The sequence below is a fragment of the Eschrichtius robustus genome, chromosome 1 (genome assembly GCF_028021215.1).
Source record: "Eschrichtius robustus isolate mEscRob2 chromosome 1, mEscRob2.pri, whole genome shotgun sequence".
Taxonomy (NCBI): domain Eukaryota; kingdom Metazoa; phylum Chordata; class Mammalia; order Artiodactyla; family Eschrichtiidae; genus Eschrichtius; species Eschrichtius robustus.
Genome location: NC_090824.1, coordinates 144,869,060 through 144,885,576, shown reverse-complemented (window position 1 = coordinate 144,885,576; position 16,517 = coordinate 144,869,060). Strand labels below are relative to the sequence as shown.

The following is a 16,517-nucleotide window of genomic DNA, read 5'->3' as shown; positions in this document are numbered from 1 at the left end:
AGCCCTTAAACCTGTAGCATTTCCTTGGCAGCCAACTCGCTTCTTTCTGCATGGTTGGGCCCAAAGCCCTCCGGGAAGACCTCCAAACCTCAGGGAATGCTATGCCGACTGAGTATAGCAATGACGCTGGGCTGTCCTAAGGAACACCTTAACATCCTCAACATAGGGCAAGGAGGCCACACAGGGACAAAACATCCCAACGGGTCCAAATCGGGCCCAGTGAGAAGACACCATACTGTGCCGTGAAAGAACCATTCACTGGAACAAGGACCCGCCGTGAAGCACATTGAGAAAGGAGAGGAAAAGGTTGGGATGGTCCATGAATGTGCACCTGTATTCCTTCCCTACGCGGGATTCCAATTGCTCCTGAAGATATCCCAAAAGAGTTCCGGGAACCGTATGTCCACCGACCATCAATCCACCCAACAGTAAGCCTGTGCGCTTAGCCAACACTCTCACGTGTATTTCCCGCTCGCCTTGCCTTCCTCTCTCCACCAGGATCCAAACGAATCCACCCCTCACCTAAGTAGCTTGATATCCCCTGGATTTGCCTAAGGCATTTTCCAACCTCTCCACACACAACACACAAGCAGGACACAACCCAAGGAGGAGCCAACGGCATCGCCCAAATCCGTGGGACGGTGGCCCATTTGATTTTCCCTGACCATCAGGGCAAATGTAAACTACATCCCACCTCCCAAGCTGAACATGACCTAGAAGCCTGGCCTGGCCAGGACTCCTTCTCTGACCCTGAGTGCAGAGACTTCTGTTTCCTTGCGGGAACAAGGCAACGACCTGAGCTCGAGGGTGGCCTGTAGATCTCGAGGGCAAGCCAGAGGAGAACCAGTGGCTCACGCTTCCTTTCATACCCGCATGCTGACCGCTGCAGGGGATAGCAGTTTTGGCTAGACTCAGGTGCCCAGAGACGTCAAGTTGTCCTTAGCCCTCCCACGTAGAGGGACATCCCAGGCTCCTCTCCACATGGCTCTTTCTGCACGAGAAGCCCGCCACCCTCAACTTGAACAATGTTCCTGTGCGAGCCCACAGTAGCAAAAGCGACATGGACTTCTCCCTAATTTTACTTTGGGAGCCACGTGCTGGACCTCAGTTAGGATGAGAAGATGGTAGGTATTGCTCATTCATTTTGTTTAGATTTCGAAGGAATGAATTTAAGGGAGCCATTACCGATCCACGCAGCTGGTCAAAGGCTGGAAGTGGAAGTCACGGACTGTCAGCAAGCTCAATCCTCTCAGCAGTAGGGAGCGGCCAGACTCGAGCCACGGGGCTGACAGTGCACCCAAGTCTCAGGGCATCGGAGCTCGGGTGCCCCAGGAAGCGGCCGGAATGTGACTGTGTAGTCTCGCCACACAAGTCCCCGTGGCCAAACATCTAGGTTTCTTCAAAGAAGTTCCGTTTACCCCCACAAGGTTTCTACCAGGAACCTTGTCAAGCCAGAGACTTTGCCCTTGGGTCGTACAGAAAGCTATTGGCATTGGAGATATTCCAATGCCCAAACTGGCAGGGCAAACCCTTGCAGCAACTGGGTAACTTGCCCTGCCACCTTGTATTTTCACCCCCGGGCCCGTCAGTGACATGACCGCGGAGAAACCTGAGACCCATTCATTGGTTCAGAGTTCCAAGCAGTGCATTTATGGGAGACATCAGCAATCCACCTGCTCAAAGGCTGCACGTTCAAAGTTGCAGGCTCCACCGCAGGGCAGCCAACGATCTCAATCATGTCAGCAGTCAGGAGCGGCCAGAGCCGACCCACGGGGCTGCCAATGGAGCTAAGGATCATGGCATCGGATATGGGGTGCCACTGGAAGAGCCAAGAAGGTGAGGGTGTAGTCTCCGGGCACAAGTCGCCGTGGCCAAACATCTAGGTTTCTGCAAAGAATTTCCACTCACCACCACAAGGTTCCTACGAGGATCCTCAAGTTCTTCCCGCCAAAATCACTCTGAGACTCTTTTGCCTCGACTTGCCTCAACTTGCCGCACTGTCCTCACTTCTCCAGGTACCATGGACTATACAGAGGGCCCCATGCTGCTGCATGTGTTTGTTCCCGGGCACTCCACCACCTGCCTCAGTGTGACAGAACACAGGGATGTTTGAGAAAAGTGAACGGGGGCACAGAGGCAAAGGGTGATACCGCCCAGCGATGTGCGCTCTATCTCCCCTCAACATTTCATTTGCAGCCCATCATGTCTGTGTGTCCACAGCCAAACGTGAATGCTTCGTGGCACGGATGACTTCAGAGTGCACGGGCATCAACACAAAGAGCACGGCCGTCCATCAAACCCCTGGTATGGGCCTTGAACTTCCCCGCCTGAGCCGCCTCCCCAGCGACACAGCATAGGGATGTCACCCTGAACCGCTGAGACACCCTCAGGGGAAATGGGATTACTCAGCGTAAGAGCCACTGCCCTCTGGGGAACCAAACCACTCCTGGCGCATACGCTTCCACACAGTGGACTCAACCTCAAGGGGAAATGTGGTCCCTGAGATCTTCCACAAGGGAACGGCCCTTGGCCAAATGGGACGACCTCCAACAAAACAGGTTGTAGGGACCGGTGACAAAACGCACCAGAGGAACTCCTGGACTGAACAATGGAGATTCACCTGTAGCTATAATTCCTGGCCTGCTGCCAAGAGTGGCAACTTACCCTTGGCCCACACACAAAGCTAATGGCATGGGAACCATTCCGATGCTCAACGCGGCGGGGAAACCCTTGCAGCAATGGTGTAACTTGCAGTGGTGTCTGGTACTTTCACACTCTGGGCCCATCAGTGATGTGACATTGGGGAAACCGTGACGCCCAGGTACTCTGCAAGCAACTTGTTACCCACAGCCATGCAACGAGAGAACCCAGACAACAGCCTAGACACTTGAACCGGTATGACTTGTCTGGCCTGTGGCCAGGCTCGCCGGATACCACAGTCTAGACGCACCAGCGGGTGGCAGGAAAAATGACACCCAGGCCACACATCCTCTCTTGCCCTTAAAACTGTAGCCTTTCCTTGGCAGCCGACTCCCTTGTTTCTGCATGGTTGTGCCCAATGTCCTCCTGGTAGAGCTCCAATCCTCAGGGAACGCTATGTGGGCCGGGTATAGAAATGATGCTTCGCTGTCCTCAGGAACACCTTCACGTCTTCAACACAGGGGGAACGTGGCCAGACAGGGACAAAACACCCCAAGGCCTCCAAATCGACCCCCATGAGAAGAAACCATACTGTGCCATGAAGGCAACCTTTCGCTGGACAAGGACCCGCCATGAAGCAAATCGACCAAGGAGAGGAAAGAGGCGGGACAGCCCACAAATGTGCTCCCGTATTCTCTCCCTACACGTGCCTCCAGATGCTTCTGAGGGAATCCCAAATGTGTTCCGGGAACCCCATGGCCACCGTCGATCTATCCACCCACCAGTAAACCTGTGGGCTTAGCCAGCCATCTCACGTCTCTCTTTCACTCGCCTTGCCTTACTCTCTCTCCACCGGGATCCCAACGTGTCACGGCAAGATGCCAGAGCCACCCCTCACCAAGGAAGCTTGCCGTGACCAAGCTTGACTAAGGCATTTTCCAGCCCCTTCACACAGCACACTCAAGCAGGACACAACCCGAGGAGGAGCCTTCAGATTGCCTAAACTCCCAGGAACAGTGGCCCATTTGATTTCTCCCCTCATCAGGAGAAACCTAAATTGCATATGGTCTCCCAAGCAGAACATGACAAAGAAGCCTGCCCTAGGCCTGGAATCCTGTTCTGACCCTGAGCCTACAGACTTCTGTTTCTTTGAGGCCACAAAGCAATGACCAGCAGGTGGGGGCAGCCTGTAGAACTCAAGCGCAGGTGGCAGAACCAGCAATGGCGCACGCTTCCTCTCCTACCTGCATGCTGAACCGTGGCAGGGGACAGCAGTCCTGGCTAGATCAAGGAACCCAGAGACGGCACGCTGTCACAAGCCTTCCCACCTGGATTGGCATCCCAGGCTCCTTTCCCAATGGCTCTTCTCCCCATGAGATGACCACAACCCTCAACTTCAACATCGTGGCTGTGGACACCCACGGCCGCAAATGCAATGTGAACCTCTCCCTACTTTCCTTTTGGGAGCCACATGCAGGACCTCAGTTCCAACGAGGAGACGGTACGGATTTCTCACTCATTTTGTTCAGATTTCCAAGGAATGCATTTGTGGGAGTCATCATCGATCCAAGCACATGCTCAAACGTTGGACATGCAAAGTTGCAGATTCCACCATGGGACGGCCAGTGAGCTGAATCATATCAGCGTACAGAAGTGGCCATAGCCGAGCCATGGGTCAGGAAATGCAGCCAGTTCTCAGGGCCTCAAAGCTCGTGTTCCCCGAGAAAAGACCAGAAGGTGAGGGTGTAGCCCCGGTGCACACGTTCCCGTCGCCAAACCTTTAGGTTTAGCAAAGAAGTGTCGCTTACCGCAACAAGGGTTAAAGCAGGATCCTCATGGAATGCACGCCAGGACCCCTCCGAGACTCCTTCGCCTGGCCGCGCCTTCCCAAGCCGTCCTCCTTTCAACGGGTATCAGGGATTATACGGATGGCCCCAGGCTGCTGCTGGCATTCTTTCCCTGGCATTCCACCTGGCTCGGGGGAGAGAACACACGCAGGCTTGAGGAAGGTGCACGGGTGCAGCGAGGTAAAGGTCGATACCACCCAGTGATGTGTGGTCTATCTCTCCTCAACATTTCATTTTCTGTCCATCTTGCCTGTGTGTACGCACCCAAACGTGATAGCATCGTGGCACAGGCGCCTTCAGAGCGTGCGGCCATCAAGACAAAGAGCGCCGCCGACCAACAACACCCTGGTCTCGGGCCCTGAAATTCCTCTCCTGAGCAATCTGCCCTGCATCACAGCAAAACGATGTCTTCCTGATCCCCTGAGACACCCTCAGGACAACTGGGCCCCCTCAGCCTAAGATCAAGTGCCCTCTTTGGCAACAAACACGCCCTTGGCACTTATGTTTCCACACAGTGGACACACCCTCAAGGGGAGAGATCTTCCACAAGGGAAGGGCCCTTGGCCGAATATGATGACCTCCATCAAAAGCGGCTCGTAGGGACCCGTGACAAAGGACACCTGAGGAACCCCTGGACTGATCAAGGGAGACTCACCAGCAGGCATACTTCCTGGTCTCCTGCCAAGCCAGAGGAACTTCCTAGGACCGCAACCAAATCTAAGGGCAAGGGAGCCATTCCAATGCCCAAAGTGGCGGGGCAAACCCTTGCAGCAACTGGGTATCTTATCGTAGCACCTTGCACATTGTCTTTCTTCCCTTCAAGGACAAGACCTTGGAGAAACCAGGAGACCCAGGTCCTCCAGAAACAACGTGTCACCCACAGCCGTGCAATGAGGGGACGCCTCCAACATCCTGGACACTTGAACCGGCATGACTTCTCTGGCTTGAAGCCATGCATGCTGGAGATCACAGGCTCGCAGCACCAGAAGGCGGCTGGACAAAATGACCCCTGCAGCACACTTTCACTCCAGCCCTTAAACCTGTAGCATTTCCTTGGCAGCCAACTCGCTTCTTTCTGCATGGTTGGGCCCAAAGCCCTCCGGGAAGACCTCCAAACCTCAGGGAATGCTATGCCGACTGAGTATAGCAATGACGCTGGGCTGTCCTAAGGAACACCTTAACATCCTCAACATAGGGCAAGGAGGCCACACAGGGACAAAACATCCCAACGGGTCCAAATCGGGCCCAGTGAGAAGACACCATACTGTGCCGTGAAAGAACCATTCACTGGAACAAGGACCCGCCGTGAAGCACATTGAGAAAGGAGAGGAAAAGGTTGGGATGGTCCATGAATGTGCACCTGTATTCCTTCCCTACACGGGATTCCAATTGCTCCTGAAGATATCCCAAAAGAGTTCCGGGAACCGTATGTCCACCGACCATCAATCCACCCAACAGTAAGCCTGTGCGCTTAGCCAACACTCTCACGTGTATTTCCCGCTCGCCTTGCCTTCCTCTCTCCACCAGGATCCAAACGAATCCACCCCTCACCTAAGTAGCTTGATATCCCCTGGATTTGCCTAAGGCATTTTCCAACCTCTCCACACACAACACACAAGCAGGACACAACCCAAGGAGGAGCCAACGGCATCGCCCAAATCCGTGGGACGGTGGCCCATTTGATTTTCCCTGACCATCAGGGCAAATGTAAACTACATCCCACCTCCCAAGCTGAACATGACCTAGAAGCCTGGCCTGGCCAGGACTCCTTCTCTGACCCTGAGTGCAGAGACTTCTGTTTCCTTGCGGGAACAAGGCAACGACCTGAGCTCGAGGGTGGCCTGTAGATCTCGAGGGCAAGCCAGAGGAGAACCAGTGGCTCACGCTTCCTTTCATACCCGCATGCTGACCGCTGCAGGGGATAGCAGTTTTGGCTAGACTCAGGTGCCCAGAGACGTCAAGTTGTCCTTAGCCCTCCCACGTAGAGGGACATCCCAGGCTCCTCTCCACATGGCTCTTTCTGCACGAGAAGCCCGCCACCCTCAACTTGAACAATGTTCCTGTGCGAGCCCACAGTAGCAAAAGCGACATGGACTTCTCCCTAATTTTACTTTGGGAGCCACGTGCTGGACCTCAGTTAGGATGAGAAGATGGTAGGTATTGCTCATTCATTTTGTTTAGATTTCGAAGGAATGAATTTATGGGAGCCATTACCGATCCACGCAGCTGGTCAAAGGCTGGAAGTGGAAGTCACGGACTGTCAGCAAGCTCAATCCTCTCAGCAGTAGGGAGCGGCCAGACTCGAGCCACGGGGCTGACAGTGCACCCAAGTCTCAGGGCATCGGAGCTCGGGTGCCCCAGGAAGCGGCCGGAATGTGACTGTGTAGTCTCGCCACACAAGTCCCCGTGGCCAAACATCTAGGTTTCTTCAAAGAAGTTCCGTTTACCCCCACAAGGTTTCTACCAGGAACCTTGTCAAGCCAGAGACTTTGCCCTTGGGTCGTACAGAAAGCTATTGGCATTGGAGATATTCCAATGCCCAAACTGGCAGGGCAAACCCTTGCAGCAACTGGGTAACTTGCCCTGCCACCTTGTATTTTCACCCCCGGGCCCGTCAGTGACATGACCGCGGAGAAACCTGAGACCCATTCATTGGTTCAGAGTTCCAAGCAGTGCATTTATGGGAGACATCAGCAATCCACCTGCTCAAAGGCTGCACGTTCAAAGTTGCAGGCTCCACCGCAGGGCAGCCAACGATCTCAATCATGTCAGCAGTCAGGAGCGGCCAGAGCCGACCCACGGGGCTGCCAATGGAGCTAAGGATCATGGCATCGGATATGGGGTGCCACTGGAAGAGCCAAGAAGGTGAGGGTGTAGTCTCCGGGCACAAGTCGCCGTGGCCAAACATCTAGGTTTCTGCAAAGAATTTCCACTCACCACCACAAGGTTCCTACGAGGATCCTCAAGTTCTTCCCGCCAAAATCACTCTGAGACTCTTTTGCCTCGACTTGCCTCAACTTGCCGCACTGTCCTCACTTCTCCAGGTACCATGGACTATACAGAGGGCCCCATGCTGCTGCAGGTGTTTGTTCCCGGGCACTCCACCACCTGCCTCAGTGTGACAGAACACAGGGATGTTTGAGAAAAGTGAACGGGGGCACAGAGGCAAAGGGTGATACCGCCCAGCGATGTGCGCTCTATCTCCCCTCAACATTTCATTTGCAGCCCATCATGTCTGTGTGTCCACAGCCAAACGTGAATGCTTCGTGGCACGGATGACTTCAGAGTGCACGGGCATCAACACAAAGAGCACGGCCGTCCATCAAACCCCTGGTATGGGCCTTGAACTTCCCCGCCTGAGCCGCCTCCCCAGCGACACAGCATAGGGATGTCACCCTGAACCGCTGAGACACCCTCAGGGGAAATGGGATTACTCAGCGTAAGAGCCACTGCCCTCTGGGGAACCAAACCACTCCTGGCGCATACGCTTCCACACAGTGGACTCAACCTCAAGGGGAAATGTGGTCCCTGAGATCTTCCACAAGGGAACGGCCCTTGGCCAAATGGGACGACCTCCAACAAAACAGGTTGTAGGGACCGGTGACAAAACGCACCAGAGGAACTCCTGGACTGAACAATGGAGATTCACCTGTAGCTATAATTCCTGGCCTGCTGCCAAGAGTGGCAACTTACCCTTGGCCCACACACAAAGCTAATGGCATGGGAACCATTCCGATGCTCAACGCGGCGGGGAAACCCTTGCAGCAATGGTGTAACTTGCAGTGGTGTCTGGTACTTTCACACTCTGGGCCCATCAGTGATGTGACATTGGGGAAACCGTGACGCCCAGGTACTCTGCAAGCAACTTGTTACCCACAGCCATGCAACGAGAGAACCCAGACAACAGCCTAGACACTTGAACCGGTATGACTTGTCTGGCCTGTGGCCAGGCTCGCCGGATACCACAGTCTAGACGCACCAGCGGGTGGCAGGAAAAATGACACCCAGGCCACACATCCTCTCTTGCCCTTAAAACTGTAGCCTTTCCTTGGCAGCCGACTCCCTTGTTTCTGCATGGTTGTGCCCAATGTCCTCCTGGTAGAGCTCCAATCCTCAGGGAACGCTATGTGGGCCGGGTATAGAAATGATGCTTCGCTGTCCTCAGGAACACCTTCACGTCTTCAACACAGGGGGAACGTGGCCAGACAGGGACAAAACACCCCAAGGCCTCCAAATCGACCCCCATGAGAAGACACCATACTGTGCCATGAAGGCAACCTTTCGCTGGACAAGGACCCGCCATGAAGCAAATCGACCAAGGAGAGGAAAGAGGCGGGACAGCCCACAAATGTGCTCCCGTATTCTCTCCCTACACGTGCCTCCAGATGCTTCTGAGGGAATCCCAAATGTGTTCCGGGAACCCCATGGCCACCGTCGATCTATCCACCCACCAGTAAACCTGTGGGCTTAGCCAGCCATCTCACGTCTCTCTTTCACTCGCCTTGCCTTACTCTCTCTCCACCGGGATCCCAACGTGTCACGGCAAGATGCCAGAGCCACCCCTCACCAAGGAAGCTTGCCGTGACCAAGCTTGACTAAGGCATTTTCCAGCCCCTTCACACAGCACACTCAAGCAGGACACAACCCGAGGAGGAGCCTTCAGATTGCCTAAACTCCCAGGAACAGTGGCCCATTTGATTTCTCCCCTCATCAGGAGAAACCTAAATTGCATATGGTCTCCCAAGCAGAACATGACAAAGAAGCCTGCCCTAGGCCTGGAATCCTGTTCTGACCCTGAGCCTACAGACTTCTGTTTCTTTGAGGCCACAAGGCAATGACCAGCAGGTGGGGGCAGCCTGTAGAACTCAAGCGCAGGTGGCAGAACCAGCAATGGCGCACGCTTCCTCTCCTACCTGCATGCTGAACCGTGGCAGGGGACAGCAGTCCTGGCTAGATCAAGGAACCCAGAGACGGCACGCTGTCACAAGCCTTCCCACCTGGATTGGCATCCCAGGCTCCTTTCCCAATGGCTCTTCTCCCCATGAGATGACCACAACCCTCAACTTCAACATCGTGGCTGTGGACACCCACGGCCGCAAATGCAATGTGAACCTCTCCCTACTTTCCTTTTGGGAGCCACATGCAGGACCTCAGTTCCAACGAGGAGACGGTACGGATTTCTCACTCATTTTGTTCAGATTTCCAAGGAATGCATTTGTGGGAGTCATCATCGATCCAAGCACATGCTCAAACGTTGGACATGCAAAGTTGCAGATTCCACCATGGGACGGCCAGTGAGCTGAATCATATCAGCGTACAGAAGTGGCCATAGCCGAGCCATGGGTCAGGAAATGCAGCCAGTTCTCAGGGCCTCAAAGCTCGTGTTCCCCGAGAAAAGACCAGAAGGTGAGGGTGTAGCCCCGGTGCACACGTTCCCGTCGCCAAACCTTTAGGTTTAGCAAAGAAGTGTCGCTTACCGCAACAAGGGTTAAAGCAGGATCCTCATGGAATGCACGCCAGGACCCCTCCGAGACTCCTTCGCCTGGCCGCGCCTTCCCAAGCCGTCCTCCTTTCAACGGGTATCAGGGATTATACGGATGGCCCCAGGCTGCTGCTGGCATTCTTTCCCTGGCATTCCACCTGGCTCGGGGGAGAGAACACACGCAGGCTTGAGGAAGGTGCACGGGTGCAGCGAGGTAAAGGTCGATACCACCCAGTGATGTGTGGTCTATCTCTCCTCAACATTTCATTTTCTGTCCATCTTGCCTGTGTGTACGCACCCAAACGTGATAGCATCGTGGCACAGGCGCCTTCAGAGCGTGCGGCCATCAAGACAAAGAGCGCCGCCGACCAACAACACCCTGGTCTCGGGCCCTGAAATTCCTCTCCTGAGCAATCTGCCCTGCATCACAGCAAAACGATGTCTTCCTGATCCCCTGAGACACCCTCAGGACAACTGGGCCCCCTCAGCCTAAGAGCAAGTGCCCTCTTTGGCAACAAACACGCCCTTGGCACTTATGTTTCCACACAGTGGACACACCCTCAAGGGGAGAGATCTTCCACAAGGGAAGGGCCCTTGGCCGAATATGACGACCTCCATCAAAAGCGGCTCGTAGGGACCCGTGACAAAGGGCACCTGAGGAACCCCTGGACTGATCAAGGGAGACTCACCAGCAGGCATACTTCCTGGTCTCCTGCCAAGCCAGAGGAACTTCCTAGGACCGCAACCAAATCTAAGGGCAAGGGAGCCATTCCAATGCCCAAAGTGGCGGGGCAAACCCTTGCAGCAACTGGGTATCTTATCGTAGCACCTTGCACATTGTCTTTCTTCCCTTCAAGGACAAGACCTTGGAGAAACCATGAGACCCAGGTCCTCCAGAAACAACGTGTCACCCACAGCCGTGCAATGAGGGGATGCCTCCAACATCCTGGACACTTGAACCGGCATGACTTCTCTGGCTTGAAGCCATGCATGCTGGAGATCACAGGCTCGCAGCACCAGAAGGCGGCAGGACAAAATGACGCCTGCAGCACACATTCACTCCAGCCCTTAAACCTGTAGCATTTCCTTGGCAGCCAACTCGCTTCTTTCTGCATGGTTGGGCCCAAAGCCCTCCGGGAAGAGCTCCAAACCTCAGGGAATGCTATGCCGACTGAGTATAGCAATGACGCTGGGCTGTCCTAAGGAACACCTTAACATCCTCAACATAGGGCAAGGAGGCCACACAGGGACAAAACATCCCAACGGCTCCAAATCGGGCCCAGTGAGAAGACACCATACTGTGCCGTGAAAGAACCATTCACTGGAACAAGGACCCGCCGTGAAGCACATTGAGAAAGGAGAGGAAAAGGTTGGGATGGTCCATGAATGTGCACCTGTATTCCTTCCCTACACGGGATTCCAATTGCTCCTGAAGTTATCCCAAAAGAGTTCCGGGAACCCTATGTCCACCGACCATCAATCCACCCAACAGTAAGCCTGTGCACTTAGCCAACACTCTCACGTGTATTTCCCGCTCGCCTTGCCTTCCTCTCTCCACCAGGATCCAAACGAATCCACCCCTCACCTAAGTAGCTTGATATCCCCTGGATTTGCCTAAGGCATTTTCCAACCTCTCCACACACAACACACAAGCAGGACACAACCCAAGGAGGAGCCAACGGCATCGCCCAAATCCGTGGGACGGTGGCCCATTTGATTTCCCCTGACCATCAGGGCAAACGTAAACTACATCCCACCTCCCAAGCTGAACATGACCTAGAAGCCTGGCCTGGCCAGGACTCCTTCTCTGACCCTGAGTGCAGAGACTTCTGTTTCCTTGCGGGAACAAGGCAACGACCTGAGCTCGAGGGTGGCCTGTAGATCTCGAGGGCAAGCCAGAGGAGTACCAGTGGCTCACGCTTCCTTTCATACCCGCATGCTGACCGCTGCAGGGGATAGCAGTTTTGGCTAGACTCAGGTGCCCAGAGACGTCAAGTTGTCCTTAGCCCCCCCACGTAGAGGGACATCCCAGGCTCCTCTCCACATGGCTCTTTCTGCACGAGAATCCCGCCACCCTCAACTTGAACAATGTTCCTGTGCGAGCCCACAGTAGCAAAAGCGACATGGACTTCTCCCTAATTTTACTTTGGGAGCCACGTGCTGGACCTCAGTTAGGATGAGAAGATGGTAGGTATTGCTCATTCATTTTGTTTAGATTTCGAAGGAATGCATTTATGGGAGTCATTACCGATTCACGCAGCTGCTCAAAGGCTGGACGTGGAAGTCACGGACTGTCAGCAAGCTCAATCCTCTCAGCAGTAGGGAGCGGCCAGACTCGAGCCACGGGGCAGACAGTGCACCCAAGTCTCAGGGCATCGGAGCTCGGGTGCCCCAGGAAGCGCCCGGAATGTGACTGTGTAGTCTCGCCGCACAAGTCCCCGTGGCCAAACATCTAGGTTTCTTCAAAGAAGTTCCGTTTACCCCCACAAGGTTTCTACCAGGAACCTTGTCAAGCCAGAGACTTTGCCCTTGGGTCGTACAGAAAGCTATTGGCATTGGAGATATTCCAATGCCCAAACTGGCAGGGCAAACCCTTGCAGCAACTGGGTAACTTGCCCTGGCGCCTTGTATTTTCGCCCCCGGGCCCGTCAGTGACATGACCGCGGAGAAACCTGAGACCCATTCATTGGTTCAGAGTTCCAAGCAGTGCATTTATGGGAGACATCAGCAATCCACCTGCTCAAAGGCTGCACGTTCAAAGTTGCAGGCTCCACCGCAGGGCAGCCAACGATCTCAATCATGTCAGCAGTCAGGAGCGGCCAGAGCCGACCCACGGGGCTGCAAATGGAGCTAAGGATCATGGCATCGGATATGGGGTGCCACTGGAAGAGCCAAGAAGGTGAGGGTGTAGTCTCCGGGCACAAGTCGCCGTCGCCAAACATCTAGGTTTCTGCAAAGAATTTCCACTCACCACCACAAGGTTCCTACGAGGATCCTCAAGTACTTCCCGCCAAAATCACTCTGAGACTCTTTTGCCTCGACTTGCCTCAACTTGCCGCACTGTCCTCACTTCTCCAGGTACCATGGACTATACAGAGGGCCCCATGCTGCTGCAGGTGTTTGTTCCCGGGCACTCCACCACCTGCCTCAGTGTGACAGAACACAGGGATGTTTGAGAAAAGTGAACGGGGGCACAGAGGCAAAGGGTGATACCGCCCAGCGATGTGCGCTCTATCTCCCCTCAACATTTCATTTGCAGCCCATCATGTCTGTGTGTCCACAGCCAAACGTGAATGCTTCGTGGCACGGATGACTTCAGAGTGCACGGGCATCAACACAAAGAGCACGGCCGTCCATCAAACCCCTGGTATGGGCCTTGAACTTCCCCGCCTGAGCCGCCTCCCAACCGACACAGCATAGGGATGTCACCCTGAACCGCTGAGACACCCTCAGGGGAAATGCGATTCCTCAGCGTAAGAGCCACTGCCCTCTGGGGAACCAAACCACTCCTGGCGCATACGCTTCCACACAGTGGACTCAACCTCAAGGGGAAATGTGGTCCCTGAGATCTTCCACAAGGGAACGGCCCTTGGCCAAATGGGACGACCTCCAACAAAACAGGTTGTAGGGACCGGTGACAAAACGCACCAGAGGAACTCCTGGACTGAACAATGGAGATTCACCTGTAGCCATAATTCCTGGCCTGCTGCCAAGAGTGGCAACTTACCCTTGGCCCACACACAAAGCTAATGGCATGGGAACCATTCCGATGCTCAACGCGGCGGGGAAACCCTTGCAGCAATGGTGTAACTTGCAGTGGTGTCTGGTACTTTCACACTCTGGGCCCATCAGTGACGTGACATTGGGGAAACCGTGACGCCCAGGTACTCTGCAAGCAACTTGTTACCCACAGCCATGCAACGAGAGAACCCAGACAACAGCCTAGACACTTGAACCGGTATGACTTGTCTGGCCTGTGGCCAGGCTCGCCGGATACCACAGTCTCGACGCACCAGCGGGTGGCAGGAAAAATGACACCCAGGCCACACATCCTCTCTTGCCCTTAAAACTGTAGCCTTTACTTGGCAGCCGACTCCCTTGTTTCTGCATGGTTGCGCCCAATGTCCTCCTGGTAGAGCTCCAATCCTCAGGGAACGCTATGTGGGCCGGGTATAGAAATGATGCTTCGCTGTCCTCAGGAACACCTTCACGTCTTCAACACAGGGGGAACGTGGCCAGACAGGGACAAAACACCCCAAGGCCTCCAAATCGGCCCCCATGAGAAGACACCATACTGTGCCATGAAGGCAACCTTTTGCTGGACAAGGACCCGCCATGAAGCAAATCGACCAAGGAGAGGAAAGAGGCGGGACAGTCCACAAATGTGCTCCCGTATTCTCTCCCTACACGTGCCTCCAGATGCTCCTGAGGGAATCCCAAATGTGTTCCGGGAACCCCATGGCCACCGTCGATCTATCCACCCACCAGTAAACCTGTGGGCTTAGCCAGCCATCTCACGTCTCTCTTTCACTCGCCTTGCCTTACTCTCTCTCCACCGGGATCCCAACGTGTCACGGCAAGATGCCAGAGCCACCCCTCACCAAGGAAGCTTGCCGTGACCAAGCTTGACTAAGGCATTTTCCAGCCCCTTCACACAGCACACACAAGCAGGACACAACCCGAGGAGGAGCCATCAGATTGCCTAAACTCCCAGGAACAGTGGCCCATTTGATTTCTCCCCTCATCAGGAGAAACCTATATTGAATATGGTCTCCCAAGCAGAACATGACAAAGAAGCCTGCCCTAGGCCTGGAATCCTGTTCTGACCCTGAGCCTACAGACTTCTGTTTCTTTGAGGCCACAAGGCAATGACCAGCAGGTGGGGGCAGCCTTTTGAACTCAAGTGCAGGTGGCAGAACCAGCAATGGCGCACGCTTCCTCTCCTACCTGCATGCTGAACCGTGGCAGGGGACAGCAGTCCTGGCTAGACCAAGGAACCCAGAGACGGCACGCTGTCACAAGCCTTCCCGCCTGGATTGGCATCCCAGGCTCCTTTCCCAATGGCTCTTCTCCCCATGAGATGACCACAACCCTCAACTTCAACATCGTGGCTGTGGACACCCACGGCCGCAAATGCAATGTGAACCTCTCCCTACTTTCCTTTTGGGAGCCACATGCAGGACCTCAGTTCCAACGAAGAGACGGTAGGGATTACTCACTCATTTTGTTCAGATTTCCAAGGAATGCATTTGTGGGAGTCATCATCGATCCAAGCACATGCTCAAACGTTGGACATGCAAAGTTGCAGATTCCACCATGGGACGGCCAGTGAGCTGAATCATATCAGCGTACAGAAGTGGCCAGAGCCGAGCCATGGGTCAGGAATTGCAGCCAGTTCTCAGGGCCTCAAAGCTCGTGTTCCCCGAGAAAAGACCAGAAGGTGAGGGTGTAGCCCCGGTGCACACGTTCCCGTCGCCAAACCTTTAGGTTTAGCAAAGAAGTGTCACTTACCGCAACAAGGGTTAAAGCAGGATCCTCATGGAATGCACGCCAGGACCCCTCCGAGACTCCTTCGCCTGGCCGCGCCTTCCCAAGCCGTCCTCCTTTCAACGGGTATCAGGGATTATACGGATGGCCCCAGGCTGCTGCTGGCATTCTTTCCCTGGCATTCCACCTGGCTCGGGGGAGAGAACACACGCAGGCTTGAGGAAGGTGCACGGGTGCAGCGAGGGAAAGGTCGATACCACCCAGTGATGTGTGGTCTATCTCTCCTCAACATTTCATTTTCTGTCCATCTTGCCTGTGTGTACGCACCCAAACGTGATAGCATCGTGGCACAGGCGCCTTCAGAGCGTGCGGCCATCAAGACAAAGAGCGCCGCCGACCAACAACACCCTGGTCTCGGGCCCTGAAATTCCTCTCCTGAGCAATCTGCCCTGCATCACAGCAAAACGATGTCTTCCTGATCCCCTGAGACACCCTCAGGACAACTGGGCCCCCTCAGCCTAAGAGCAAGTGCCCTCTTTGGCAACAAACACGCCCTTGGCACTTATGTTTCCACACAGTGGACACACCCTCAAGGGGAGAGATCTTCCACAAGGGAAGGGCCCTTGGCCGAATATGACGACCTCCATCAAAAGCGGCTCGTAGGGACCCGTGACAAAGGGCACCTGAGGAACCCCTGGACTGATCAAGGGAGACTCACCAGCAGGCATACTTCCTGGTCTCCTGCCAAGCCAGAGGAACTTCCTAGGACCGCAACCAAATCTAAGGGCAAGGGAGCCATTCCAATGCCCAAAGTGGCGGGTCAAACCCTTGCAGCAACTGGGTATCTTATCGTAGCACCTTGCACATTGTCTTTCTTCCCTTCAAGGACAAGACCTTGGAGAAACCATGAGACCCAGGTCCTCCAGAAACAACGTGTCACCCACAGCCGTGCAATGAGGGGACGCCTCCAACATCCTGGACACTTGAACCGGCATGACTTCTCTGGCTTGAAGCCATGCATGCTGGAGATCACAGGCTCGCAGCACCAGAAGGCGGCAGGA

General features: G+C 54.7%; 6 non-coding genes across 6 annotated transcripts; all 6 read right to left on the bottom strand.

The window, feature by feature from the left end:
- Positions 1-1,099: 1,099 nt before the first annotated feature.
- On the bottom strand, positions 1,100-1,191 carry LOC137751160 (small nucleolar RNA SNORD116). The gene has a single exon (XR_011070704.1). It is a non-coding gene; the product is annotated as a small nucleolar RNA SNORD116 (small nucleolar RNA).
- Positions 1,192-4,116: 2,925 nt separating this feature from the next.
- Positions 4,117-4,208, bottom strand: LOC137753213 (small nucleolar RNA SNORD116). The gene has a single exon (XR_011071415.1). It is a non-coding gene; the product is annotated as a small nucleolar RNA SNORD116 (small nucleolar RNA).
- Positions 4,209-6,615: 2,407 nt separating this feature from the next.
- Positions 6,616-6,707, bottom strand: LOC137751099 (small nucleolar RNA SNORD116). The gene has a single exon (XR_011070690.1). It is a non-coding gene; the product is annotated as a small nucleolar RNA SNORD116 (small nucleolar RNA).
- A 2,925-nt stretch (positions 6,708-9,632) lies between these two features.
- Positions 9,633-9,724, bottom strand: LOC137753207 (small nucleolar RNA SNORD116). The gene has a single exon (XR_011071414.1). It is a non-coding gene; the product is annotated as a small nucleolar RNA SNORD116 (small nucleolar RNA).
- Positions 9,725-12,131: 2,407 nt separating this feature from the next.
- Positions 12,132-12,223, bottom strand: LOC137751324 (small nucleolar RNA SNORD116). Its single transcript, XR_011070761.1, has one exon. It is a non-coding gene; the product is annotated as a small nucleolar RNA SNORD116 (small nucleolar RNA).
- A 2,925-nt stretch (positions 12,224-15,148) lies between these two features.
- LOC137753244 (small nucleolar RNA SNORD116) lies at positions 15,149-15,240 on the bottom strand. The gene has a single exon (XR_011071427.1). It is a non-coding gene; the product is annotated as a small nucleolar RNA SNORD116 (small nucleolar RNA).
- Between the last annotated feature and the right edge of the window lie 1,277 nt (positions 15,241-16,517).